Below are 11,982 nucleotides of genomic sequence, written 5' to 3' on the forward strand. Positions count from 1 at the left end.
TTACGAAACGAGACTCGTAACGGAACTCTTCTCGAAATGTTTTTGAGTTACGAGAGTAAAGTTTTTAAACTTTCGGGAAATTAATTTCGATCGGGTCCCTGAAGTTACGAGAGTACCGATTGATTTTCGGGAAAAATAAAAATCTATCTCGAAACCATTTTTTCCCGAAATATTTCGATACATTTCGATACATATCGAGAAAATTTAAAAAAATATTAATAAAAAATGTTTCAATAGTCATAATTTCCTTTGAGGATGGTTTGCTTTTGCAATGTGACGAAGTTTGAAGAAGTGATGAAGTTGAAGAAATAGTCAAATCGTGAAACGTCATAGATTGTTTGGGATCGAACTCAAGACTTTCTAAGAACGGGACACATGCCTCAGACCGCTCGACCATTGAAACAGTCTAATAAAATTTAAAAAAAAATACATTATTTAAATTGCACATAGTACATTTACTTTTTAAAAAATTAACAAAAAACTGATGAATATAAATACGTTAAGAGATGAATATAAATACGTTAAGAGATGAATATAAATACGTTAAAATACGTTAGTTTTTCTACTTTAATGTAAAGTAATACACTACAATAGTTATTGTAATTGTTTACATCAAAACAATACAATAACTATTGTAATTTTATTTCATTAAAACAATACAATAGTTCTCGAATTTTTATTGTATTGTTAGAAAAAAAACAATACAATACTTATTGTATTTGTTTTTCATCACAACTATACAATACCAAAGTAAAATTTTGTTATTGTTTCTGTAATATTACAATACAATATTATTGTATTGTAATGTGTAATTGTATTTAATTTTTACAATTACAATAGACCTAACCCTAGTCTTGATAAATAATATAATAAAAGACTTTAAATTAATATTTTCAACCTTTAATTGTGTTTTTTAAAAAAAGAAAACAAAATTCAGCTGTCGTGCTTGTCAATTGTTCTAAAAATGCGTACTTCAACAGATTAACTGGTTAATCAAATTTTTTGCAAATCATTTCGGGAACTCGAAATAACTCGAAATATCCCGAAATATCCCGAAACACAATTCTCGTAATGAGACAATGAAAATTTGGGAAAAATGAGTTTCGGGAAACTTGAAACTATTCTCGTAATGATTCTCGTAACAACCGGGAATTTCCCATAACGTAACCGAAATGTTATGAGAAATTAGTTGATTTTTTGAAATCGCTCTCTTAACTGATCGAAAACTCTCGTATCGTAGCGTAACAATTTTCTCGATTGATTTTTCCCGAAATGTTTCGAGAATCCCTAGCTTAGTATAAACAACAGTCCATTTTAAAAATGATCTTGCTGGAGCATCACAGAGAAAAGTTCTAACTTTAACAGTGTGTTAAACTGATTTTATTGTCAGACCGGATAACTTTAAACCACAGGGTCATTCCATATGAAATCATCCAGACCATGACACCCTTATGTCTCAGAATTTGTTCATTTTTACCTCACTTGCAGTCCACATTAAAAAAATAATAACTGTGAAAGTTTTAGTTAAAAATACACATGGGTTCCAGAGATATTGTCAGTTAAAATAATGCTGACTCATCATTTTAGTGATTTTCTAAAGCGACTACAAATCAACTTTGACATATAGTATCTTTATAATGGCTTGGGGAGATTTCCTAAAATTTGGTACCCCAATAAATTTTTACTTGCGGAATCCAAAAAGAGCAGTGTCAAGACTCCATTGTCTCAGGAAATGCCTCGTTTATCCAATTTTGTTCAAAATTATTGACTTGTAAATTCATGGTTTTTGGAGGTAAAATGAAGGCTGTGGCCCATAATCCCGAATAAAAAGTTTAATTGTATATCATTATTTTATCTTAGGTCTACTAAAAAAAATTAGATTCATCAATTGTCTCTCTAATACTTGATCAAAATTTGCGTTTTAAAATTGTGTCTTTATATTAAATTTTAATTTTGTAACGAAAGCAAATGAAATGTTTTTTAAAAAATTTATTTGAATAAAACATCAAATAGTGTTATTTATTGACTAGTTTAGGACGTTTATAGTCATAGGCCAAGGGAGCGCCAGCGTACCTCTGACCAGTTCTCCCCCCCCCCCCATCTCCCTGGATTTTTTTTTTTTTTTTTTAATGCATTAAATGATAAAATAATAAATAATTATTAAAATTCAATTTAAAAGGATTTTTTTTTTTAAGTTTAAGTTTGAGAAGCAATTTTTTTTTCATTATTTCAATTCAAATCGGTGAATGCTTACCTCTTATTATATCAAAAGCAAGCAAATGTTTTGTTTTGTTCTTTTTAAAGGTTGCGCTTTCCTTGTTTGTATTTTTTTAAAGAATGGTTGTGAATTTTATTGTTTTTGTATTTTTTTAGCAGGTAATATTATAAATAATAAACATATTTAATATGGAGAAATAGGAAATTGGAAAAAGTCTTAACATTGATTGCCACAAAACTGGATTTTCTAGAAAACAAGGTTTTGTTCAATTCAAAGATCTTTCTTGTGAAAAACAAGAATAATATGGCGAGCAAATTTAAAGGAAAAATATTTTTCAATAAGAGATATATGTTGTTATCATGAGAAATTCTATGGAAAATATTTTGAGAGAAAAATTACAAAGTGTTGCAATCCTTTTGGAACACACATGGAAAGTAAAAAAACTGCTATAAAAGATAATCTAACATTAATTACAACAGAACTGATATGGAAATTAAAATAAAAGAAAAACATTTTATTATTTATAAAAAATTTTATATTTTCAATTTTTTTAAAAACTTAAAACTAAATTTGTTTCTTAGGTTATATAAAGATTTCCCTAGACTTGGCTAAATTTTTGCAACAAAATGTTTATGTAACCCCAGGTTGGAAATTCTGCAGTAAGTATTTAGGTGGAAGAACAGTTCCTGGCAAAAGGACATATCATCATTTTATTCCAATTGCTTAAAACACTATAAGTTATAAAAAAACAAGTATTGATACATGTATTGAAATATTTGATATCATTCCAAAACGCAAACATAATACAGAGATTTAATTAAACATTAAAAAAAAAGGATTATATTGCATGTTTTTATGACGGATTTTGGTGGGTAGTGATTGCTGAAGATGTAAGTGAGCTTGATATAAAAGTCAGATTCATGCATCCACATGGACCAGGTAAAAACTTCTTTGGCCAATGAGAAATGACGAGTGTTGGGCGCTCAATTCTGAAGTTATATGTCTACTTTCTACAGCCACAACAATATCAGGTTGTATGTACAACATATCTGATTTAGATTTAGAGAATATAAACAGTTGGTTACAAAAAAAAAAAATAAATACATTTAAAATAATTTTGTTGTAATTTTATTTACCTATTTTGGATTTAGAATTTGTCTTTCTTTTTTTCAAATCCTTGGATGGAAGGCTGAGAAGCGTTTAGATAAATCCTACTGTCCACCTTATTATGTCAATGGCTATATTAGTATTAATCTACTAAGTAATACTATAAAGATATTGATTGTTAAAATGTTTTAAAAAACATTTCAATATTTTTGGTTTTAAAATTTATGATTTTTAAAATCGTGAAAAGATCTTAGTTTTCAGTGCTTACTTTAAAATAAGAGGTAAATAATGAAAAAAAATTGTTTCTCAAACTTAAACTTAAAAAAAAAAATCCTTTTAAATTGAATTTTAATAATTATTTATTATTTTATCATTTAATGCATTAAAAAAAAAAAAAAAAAAAAACCAGGGAGATGGGGGGGGGGGGGGAGAACTGGTCAGAGGCCCGCTGGCGCTCCCTTGGCCTATGACTATAAACGTCCTAAACTAGTCAATAAATAACACTATTTGATGTTTTATTCAAATAAATTTTTTAAAAAACATTTCATTTGCTTTCGTTACAAAATTAAAATTTAATATAAAGACACAATTTTAAAACGCAAATTTTGATCAAGTATTAGAGAGACAATTGATGAATCTAATTTTTTTTAGTAGACCTAAGATAAAATAATGATATACAATTAAACTTTTTATTCGGGATTATGGGCCACAGCCTTCATTTTACCTCCAAAAACCATGAATTTACAAGTCAATAATTTTGAACAAAATTGGATAAACGAGGCATTTCCTGAGACAATGGAGTCTTGACACTGCTCTTTTTGGATTCCGCAAGTAAAAATTTATTGGGGTACCAAATTTTAGGAAATCTCCCCAAGCCATTATAAAGATACTATATGTCAAAGTTGATTTGTAGTCGCTTTAGAAAATCACTAAAATGATGAGTCAGCATTATTTTAACTGACAATATCTCTGGAACCCATGTGTATTTTTAACTAAAACTTTCACAGTTATTATTTTTTTAATGTGGACTGCAAGTGAGGTAAAAATGAACAAATTCTGAGACGTAAGGGTGTCAAAAATTTTTTTTTTGGACGATTTCATATGGAATTACCCCACACAATTCTTGTCAATCGTTCCGTAAATGGATATCCATCTAGTCGGCGTGACGTCACGCTGAATTGCGAAATAAAATAACCATCTTGAATGGAGGGAAAACAAACACAAATATCAAATAGCGTTTTAACTGTTCTTTATGACAAAAAGATGCCAAGGAGTTGTTGTGTTGTAGGTTGCACAGCTAATTGTAAAAAAAACAAAGAACTTAAATTTTATCGCATTCCTAAGAATGGAACAGTTAGAAGAAAATGGTTAAATGCGATAAATCGTGCTGCAGATAGCACTTTGTCGAGCAAACTGTGGTCTCCTAAATCTTCGAATGTTTATGTTCAGCACACTTTATTACTGGTAAACAGCATTTCTTAAGCTTTTTGTTGTATATACTAAATAAATTTCAATAAATAATACTTGTTTAAAAATTTTAGGTAAAAGAGAACTCTTTGAGAAACATCCCGACTCAGTTCCTTCAGTTTTTAATACTGCAACAATAAGTTCTCCTCAAAGAAACGTCAATAATAACATAATTAACCGAGTCAATAGGAGAATAAATAGACAAAGTAAATATTGTTGTCTGCTTTGTTGTCATTTTTTTAAATTACTCTGACATTGTTGCACTTTTCAATTTTTTTTTTCAGAAATGAGTGTTTCTGCATGCAAAAAACTATTTGCTCAATCAATAAGTGACGAAGTTGATTTTGTCATTGAACAAAAGAGGATAATTAATGAAAGTAAGTAAAAAAATAAATTATTTAATTTAGTTATTTATGATTTAAACTGTTGTATATAAACAATAATGAATATTAATTGTCATTTATAGTAGAGGTTGTAAATGTTTTAAAACTACTCCAGTAAATTTTCATAAAATAAAGAAATTTATTTTATATTTAACAGAAAATGATATCCAAGTTAATACTGAAGAGTGTTTGCAACAATCTGATGTCATTGCTCCTGTATGTTACAAAAATGTTTTAGAACAATCTTCCAGTTATAGTCATGGTATAAATTAATTTTTATTTAATTTTTTTTTCTTTTTACATTTAGGATTGTTGTATAGACATTAGTAAATCTCTACATAACAAAATTAATTTAGAACAATGTTCCAGCGTTGTAAGTAAACAAGGTATCAGTTTCTTTTAACTTAAATTTAATTTAGCTTTTTTGTTTTTTAATTTTGTTTACTTTTTGCTATTATCTTTTATTTGCAAAAATTGTAAAAAAAATTTTAAATATTTTTCAGAATTCAGTGTTCCTTTATTTAATGAAGATGTTCCAGTCCAAGATTCTAATAAGAGTTATATAGAAGGTATTGATTATTTAAAAGTTATTTAAATGCAATATAAGTCTACATAATATTATATGTATTTTTTCCTATTTTAAAGAAAAGAGTGTTGCTGTAAACATTAATATTCAGCATAGTTCAACCAATAGTCTTTTAAATTCGGAAATAAGTTTAATTGAGAAATCTGAAATTGACATTGGAAGACATGTGACAACTTCGGAAAGACAACAATTATATACTGAAATAAATAACCTTCGATTAGAAAGAGATTTATTTATGTCAAAGTGGTTGTCAATAAAAGATAGCAACTGCAGTTTAGGAATAAATAAAATTCGAGCCCATCCTGATAAGTGCAATATGCTTACTGGAGTTAGTCTTCCAGTATTAGAAAAGCTGTTGTGTTTCCTATGCAAAGGAGCTCAAGAAAATTTGTTAAAAAAATTGGATTCGGCAGATCAAATTGTTTTCTGCTTAGTAAAGTTAAGACACAACATTAACTTTGACATGTTATCATTTATGTTTGGCTTTAAAAAAACTACTGCATTGGATAACTTTTGGAAATGGATTGACATTATGTATGTAAAATTAAAATTTTTAATAAAAATGCAAGATCGAGATCATATATATGAAACAATCCCTCCTGTTTTCAAGAAAAAATTCCCAAGACTAACATCAATTATTGATTGTTTTGAGATTTTTGTGGAATCACCATCATCTCTTATGGCAAGAGCACAATTTTACAGCTAATATAAAAAACATTGTACGATTAAATGTCTTATCTCATGCACACCTCTTGGAGCAATTAACTTTATTTCCAAATGTTATGGTGGGAGAGCTTCAGATAATCAAATAACTCGAGAATCAGAGTTTACATCTAGCAAGTTTCATATGCCAGGTGATTAAATCTTATCAGATAGAGGCTTTACTTAAAAAGACGATTTTGCAGCTGGAAGTTGCTCTGTGTTAATTAATCCAGCCTTTACAAAGGGTAAAGCACAACTCTCTGCTTCAGAGGTAGAAACATCTCGCAAATTATCATCTGTAAGGATTCACATAGAAAGAGTTATTGGGCTGTTAAAAAATCGTTACACCATTCTTCAAGGTATATTGCCTTTGCGAACTGTTAAAAACGTAACTGATGAAGCTACCTCAGTTACTCTTTCTAATTGTGACAAAATTGTAACAGTTTGTGCTGCTTTATTAAACCTTGGGGAAGGAATTGTGTTCAATAAAGATGTTTCATCCTAAAATTTTTCTTAAAACGGCTATTTTCATAGCCCCATATCTCAATAAAAGCATTATTTGACGTAGAGAACTGTTTACGTTAAATAAGCAAGGCCGTCATGAAGGATGAAGGAAGGGGGGTAGGGCAAGCGGTTTGTTGTTAGGGATTATCTTTTCCTGGATATTTTTCTCAACTTTTAGTTTATCCGCATATCCAAAACGTTTTCCATACTCTCGAGTCCTTAATACAAGGGTGGGTGGGAATAGTATAAAAAGTAAATAAAAGTATAGAAATAATTTTATTATTAAATGTAAAACTGCAAATTAGATTGTCTACTTTGCAGTTTTACATTTCTAGGTATGGTAAAATATTTATCATAGCAATAAGCAATCTGCTTTCAATATAGTCTTAACATAGCATTAAATATTTTTAGGTAGTTGAGTGTGGTGTTTGACTTCTGCTAAAAAAGTATAAAAAATTTTTGTAAATATTTCCGTACGGTTTATACGGTCAAAAATGTGATAACCTGTTAACACGATTTTTCAGTAAATTAATCGGTTCGTACAATTTCAGTAAAGGTGAACTTCAAGATTACACAGATTTTACAGTTTTAGGAAGCTTTATGTTTTAGAGAAGATTTTACTCTCATTTTACATCTCACACTTAACGTTTAGTTTGTCTAAGATAGATAAAAATCAGTTTGAAAAAATAATAAACTTGCGGAGAAATATAAACATAAAATACAGTAGTCTTGTTTTAACGTAAAATACTGTTAAAAACAAAGAAAAAATACGAAATGGTACCCATATCCAATTTCTTTCAATCGATCAGATAATCAAACTCTTTTACTGCATATTTCCCGCAATCTCAAAGATAATCTAGATAATTAAAGCTAATCTGTAATCGTTTTTTCGATATTGAATCATATGCCTTTATGTTTTTAAAAATATGTGGCTATGAAAATAGCCGTTATTCAAAAGTTTGATAATCTTTATTTCAGCAAAATGATGCTTTTTTCATTTCATTTCTCAGCATTCGCACTGCTCCATTATTGCATTAGTTTCTAAAAAAATATTTAAAAAATGAAATAGTAAAAAAGTTTTTTTGCTTGCTAAAACTATAAAAAATATTTATTACTTTTTTGTTTGCAGACTTTTTCTTGTATTTACAGCTATTGCAATACCATACATTCGACCTTGGCACTGATTTTAAAGATATACATTTAAGATGAAACCAGTTACCACATGAACCACAGACTACCATTGTGTCGCCATTTTCTGACCTTTTAGATTTACAAATACAACACACATTATCATTTTCATTGATAGTTTCATTTGATATTAAGGAGGGCAACTTCATTCCTGATTCAACTTCTCTAGTTATTAATTCCCTCAAAATAAACATATTCCAAAAAATATCGCATTTGTTAAACACAGATTCGATAAAACTGCTGTCAGGTTCAATACGTAAAACTATAAACTCACTGGGTGTCCATACCATAAAATCACAATAACTAACTCCAGTAACTCTCATTTCAAGCTGAACCTGGAAAAAATATTTGTGCTGTTTTTGTAAAAAATATTTCCCATCTGTATTTACACCAACATAAAAAACATCTTTCAATATTTCTTCTTTCAAAGATTTATCTTTTAAAGTATAAGGGCATTTAATTTCCAAAACACCATGCCCACAACAAGTGCAATAAACAGAAGCATCAGGAGATGCTGCATACCAAGGTTTTTCATAGTCTATACAAAATCCTAATTTTTCAACTTTAAAATTTTGATGGACAACAATCTCAGAAAGTGGCACTGAATTATGAGATTTATTGTAGTCTGAATAAATTTGTGCATATAAAGTCAATGCATTTATCTCATTTTCTCGTCCCCAAACAATTGGAGGACTTTTTATTATTACATTCTTTTCAGAACAAATATTTAAAATTAATGATTTAGGTGGTGTTTCAACTCTAGCATGATAAACTTGATACAAAGTAGAACCAGTTATTCGGCCTACTCGTACCTGATACCAAGAATCACACAATGATTGATTTCGAGTTGCTTCTTCAACATAGACAATGTCATCAGAACTGATTTTTAAAACTTTTCTTTTCTCATCATAATAGGAACTTAACTGCTCTTTATCTAGAGATTTATAGTTTTCGATGAAAAAATTTCTAAGAGATAGTGGCAATTTAGCCCTAACAGTAGATCCTAGGTGAATAAATTCATCATCGTAATCTTTGAACAAATGAAGAGCAGCTGTTTTGGGCTGTACACTTTGCAAACCTGACAAAAACTCATTTTTTTCAATATTGGTTGAAGAAACAGGCATTTTCCTAATTTTTTTCCTTTTAAGTTTTTCCTTAGCAGCATCAGAATATAAATTGATAGATGAAACTAGGGAACCAACAATATTGTTAATAAATGTTTGATTCCATTGACATGGTAAATCAGTTGGTGTGGACGATGTCATTCCAATGCGAACAGCAGCTTCAATTTTGTATAACATTGCAGCTACATATGAGCATGTTTCACTAAGGCTGTTAAAAAAAATTAACTATAGATGTAAATAAAATAAAAACATGTTTAAACAATGTCATCGCATTTGAATAATTTAAAAAAAAGGTTCACAAAACAAGAGTTTCTAAGTGTTAAATTATCATACTCAAATGCTTAACAGACACTTACCCAGCCTTACAATTACAGTGAGCAGTCACTACATTACCAAGTAAATCAAGAGCTATCCAAGGCTTATGATTAGGAGATGTGGTTCTATATGAAGGTCGAACATCACATTTTAAGATCATGATGTCTTGACTTATTTTCATGTGAACAACAGTTTGTACCCAACCTTCTTGAAAGTACTTCCAAGCCTCTAATGACTTGTAATTTTCCATAGCTTCTGGAGAAAAGATGCCTAAACGATGTTGAAACTTAAAAACAAGTGTAAGCAAACATAAATATTCACAAAGCAAAAATAAATATTCACAAAACAAACATAAATATTTACAACATCAGCCAATCAAACTAATAGATATTGGAATTAAATTGGCTTTTAAACAACTATTTAAAAATATTCCTTACATGGAGTCTTAATCAGGTAATGATAAAGATTATGATAACTTAAAGAAGGCCATTGACTCGGATCTTCAGTCCAAGATTCGGCTGGATACTTATATGGACACTTGTCCAATCCTAAAATAAAAATGCTGTTCTATTTTCCTTTTTTTTTTTTAACTAAAATGGTTTTAAAAAAGTAAATTAACAGAAAAGCTAATCACCTAAAAGACTTATTTTTCGCAGATATCTTTCTGCTGCTTCTTTTGATAAACTTTCAAAATAATTGAAAGACATTATAATAACTTTACAAGCGTTTTCTTATCTTTACGTGTAAGATAAAATAATTTGTTTTCCCTCATTTCAATATGGTTACTTTTATTGCGCAATTAAGTCACGTGATTCTGACTAGATGGATCCATAGGTTTTCAAACAAAGCATTTAAATTGTTTTGTTTGTGATTTTATAAAAGATGTAATAATAATAAAATATTTAGCAATTTTTCAGTTTCATATTTTTACATTTTAAAGATCACTGTATTCAGAATGGATGATGAAAGTGGTCAATCTGATATGGATTTAGCAATTCTAAGAGCACTGCTGAAAGGTAAATAGTTCCTTATTTAAAACTTTAATTGCAAAAATTTTAATACTTGTGTTAACAATTTAAACTTTTTTGCTAAATTCCATTTAATAAATTTATTTTTTTTGAAACCTTTAGCATCTCTTCTATAATCAATTTAGTCTGCATTTAGTTAGATCGTTATAGTTCTACAGAATTTTTTAAGTAAATGTTTGGTTACATTAGTGAAGTTGACCTGCATGCAAAAATGAAAACTCTATGCAATTATTTCAGTTTCATTTGAAAAGGATAATAAATGTCATTCAAAATAAAAATATCTAGAAATGGCAGATAATCTAGATGAAAGTCAAAAGAGCTTAACCTCTTAAATTCATTTAGAATGAATTTAAACTTTGAATATTCATGAACAGCACGTGCTGTGTTAGTCTGATCAAAAGGTTCTAAAAGTTCAACATCTTTGTTTGATATTTTTTGTTAAATTAAATTATGAACTGACATAAAAAGTAATTTAAAAAAGTGACAACAAAGCAGACAACAATATTTACTTTGTCTATTTATTCTCCTATTGACTCGGTTAATTATGTTATTATTGACGTTTCTTTGAGGAGAACTTATTGTTGCAGTATTAAAAACTGAAGGAACTGAGTCGGGATGTTTCTCAAAGAGTTCTCTTTTACCTAAAATTTTTAAACAAGTATTATTTATTGAAATTTATTTAGTATATACAACAAAAAGCTTAAGAAATGCTGTTTACCAGTAATAAAGTGTGCTGAACATAAACATTCGAAGATTTAGGAGACCACAGTTTGCTCGACAAAGTGCTATCTGCAGCACGATTTATCGCATTTAACCATTTTCTTCTAACTGTTCCATTCTTAGGAATGCGATAAAATTTAAGTTCTTTGTTTTTTTTACAATTAGCTGTGCAACCTACAACACAACAACTCCTTGGCATCTTTTTGTCATAAAGAACAGTTAAAACGCTATTTGATATTTGTGTTTGTTTTCCCTCCATTCAAGATGGTTATTTTATTTCGCAATTCAGCGTGACGTCACGCCGACTAGATGGATAAAGACGTAATCAAAAACGCAATTAAGGAAGGAACTAAAGCATGGACGTATAAGAATGGACGTTGCAACTTATTACAGTTTAACTTTTTGTATTAATTTAAACTTTTATAGCATTTGTTTAATAAGGCTGTTCATGATAAAGTAACAACTTCACGTGTTGACAAATTACTAAACAAATTACACCAAGATAAAGAAAATTAGTTGTTGACACGAACAGATTTTATCATTTTTTCAAGATGAACATTTGTAAACTTGAGAACTTTTTTTGTGTAAACAAAGTCTGTGAATGATGACCTGCAAGGATAAATTTAAAATGACTAAAAAA

The 11,982-nt window shown here is 28.9% G+C and overlaps 2 pseudogenes across 2 annotated transcripts; one reads left to right on the forward strand and one right to left on the reverse strand.

The window, feature by feature from the left end:
- Positions 1 to 4,529: 4,529 nt before the first annotated feature.
- LOC145186462 (uncharacterized) lies at positions 4,530 to 7,002 on the forward strand (annotated as a pseudogene). The gene is made up of 7 exons (XR_016452846.1): positions 4,530 to 4,789; positions 4,867 to 4,998; positions 5,077 to 5,169; positions 5,333 to 5,391; positions 5,483 to 5,561; positions 5,679 to 5,744; positions 5,821 to 7,002. The product of XR_016452846.1 is annotated as an uncharacterized LOC145186462 (transcript).
- Positions 7,003 to 8,370: 1,368 nt separating this feature from the next.
- On the reverse strand, positions 8,371 to 11,605 carry LOC149888387 (uncharacterized; annotated as a pseudogene). The gene is made up of 5 exons (XR_016452844.1): positions 11,341 to 11,605; positions 11,132 to 11,263; positions 10,032 to 10,142; positions 9,636 to 9,864; positions 8,371 to 9,487 (listed from the first exon to the last, which is right to left on the reverse strand). The product of XR_016452844.1 is annotated as an uncharacterized LOC149888387 (transcript).
- Between the last annotated feature and the right edge of the window lie 377 nt (positions 11,606 to 11,982).

The sequence above is a fragment of the Hydra viridissima genome, unplaced genomic scaffold (assembly GCF_058129835.1).
Source record: "Hydra viridissima isolate aposymbiotic clone 2 unplaced genomic scaffold, HvirCarnegie_v1 scaffold_5, whole genome shotgun sequence".
Lineage (NCBI taxonomy): Eukaryota > Metazoa > Cnidaria > Hydrozoa > Anthoathecata > Hydridae > Hydra > Hydra viridissima.